Raw genomic sequence first — 2,213 nt, forward strand, 5'->3', positions numbered from 1 at the left:
TTATCAAATCTCATCTCCACCACACAGGACAAGTTTGCATCTGTTATAGTTTTGGAGAAAATTGTGGTCATTTCATTTTTGCGCGAATGTGTTCAGATTCCTTTTTTATTGCATTTGGCACATGGTGACGATTATCTCGAGAGTGCAAAGTAGCCAAATGAAACTTTTACTGGATTTCCACTTACTTTATCAAATCTCATCTCCACCACACAGGACAAGTTTGCATCTGTTATAGTTTTGGAGAAAATTGTGGTCATTTCATTTTTGCGCGAATGTGTTCAGATTCCTTTTTTATTGCATTTGGCACATGGTGACGATTATCTCGAGAGTGCAAAGTAGCCAAATGAAACTTTTACTGGATTTCCACTTACTTTATCAAATCTCATCTCCACCACACAGGACAAGTTTGCATCTGTTATAGTTTTGGAGAAAATTGTGGTCATTTCATTTTTGCGCGAATGTGTTCAGATTACTGTTTTAATATTGCATTTGGCACATGGTGACGATTATCTCGAGAGTGCAAAGTAGCCAAATGAAACTTTTACTGGATTTCCACTTACTTTATCAAATCTCATCTCCACCACACAGGACAAGTTTGCATCTGTTATAGTTTTGGAGAAAATTGTGGTCATTTCATTTTTGCGCGAATGTGTTCAGATTCCTTTTTTATTGCATTTGGCACATGGTGACGATTATCTCGAGAGTGCAAAGTAGCCAAATGAAACTTTTACTGGATTTCCACTTACTTTATCAAATCTCATCTCCACCACACAGGACAAGTTTGCATCTGTTATAGTTTTGGAGAAAATTGTGGTCATTTCATTTTTGCGCGAATGTGTTCAGATTCCTGTTTTAATATTGCATTTGGCACATGGTGACGATTATCTCGAGAGTGCAAAGTAGCCAAATGAAACTTTTACTGGATTTCCACTTACTTTATCAAATCTCATCTCCACCACACAGGACAAGTTTGCATCTGTTATAGTTTTGGAGAAAATTGTGGTCATTTCATTTTTGCGCGAATGTGTTCAGATTCCTTTTTTATTGCATTTGGCACATGGTGACGATTATCTCGAGAGTGCAAAGTAGCCAAATGAAACTTTTACTGGATTTCCACTTACTTTATCAAATCTCATCTCCACCACACAGGACAAGTTTGCATCTGTTATAGTTTTGGAGAAAATTGTGGTCATTTCATTTTTGCGCGAATGTGTTCAGATTCCTTTTTTATTGCATTTGGCACATGGTGACGATTATCTCGAGAGTGCAAAGGAGCCAAATGAAACTTTTACTGGATTTCCACTTACTTTATCAAATCTCATCTCCACCACACAGGACAAGTTTGCATCTGTTATAGTTTTGGAGAAAATTGTGGTCATTTCATTTTTGCGCGAATGTGTTCAGATTACTGTTTTAATATTGCATTTGGCACATGGTGACGATTATCTCGAGAGTGCAAAGTAGCCAAATGAAACTTTTACTGGATTTCCACTTACTTTATCAAATCTCATCTCCACCACACAGGACAAGTTTGCATCTGTTATAGTTTTGGAGAAAATTGTGGTCATTTCATTTTTGCGCGAATGTGTTCAGATTCCTTTTTTATTGCATTTGGCACATGGTGACGATTATCTCGAGAGTGCAAAGTAGCCAAATGAAACTTTTACTGGATTTCCACTTACTTTATCAAATCTCATCTCCACCACACAGGACAAGTTTGCATCTGTTATAGTTTTGGAAAAAATTGTGGTCATTTCATTTTTTGCGCGAATGTGTTCAGATTACTGTTTTAATATTGCATTTGGCACATGGTGACGATTATCTCGAGAGTGCAAAGTAGCCAAATGAAACTTTTACTGGATTTCCACTTACTTTATCAAATCTCATCTCCACCACACAGGACAAGTTTGCATCTGTTATAGTTTTGGAGAAAATTGGGGTCATTTCATTTTTGCGCGAATGTGTTCAGATTCCTTTTTTATTGCATTTGGCACATGGTGACGATTATCTCGAGAGTGCAAAGTAGCCAAATGAAACTTTTACTGGATTTCCACTTACTTTATCAAATCTCATCTCCACCACACAGGACAAGTTTGCATCTGTTATAGTTTTGGAGAAAATTGTGGTCATTTCATTTTTGCGCGAATGTGTTCAGATTACTGTTTTAATATTGCATTTGGCACATGGTGACGATTATCTCGAGAGTGCAAAGT

The sequence above is a fragment of the Anomaloglossus baeobatrachus genome, unplaced genomic scaffold, assembly GCF_048569485.1.
Source record: "Anomaloglossus baeobatrachus isolate aAnoBae1 unplaced genomic scaffold, aAnoBae1.hap1 Scaffold_67, whole genome shotgun sequence".
In the NCBI taxonomy this organism is placed as follows: domain Eukaryota; kingdom Metazoa; phylum Chordata; class Amphibia; order Anura; family Aromobatidae; genus Anomaloglossus; species Anomaloglossus baeobatrachus.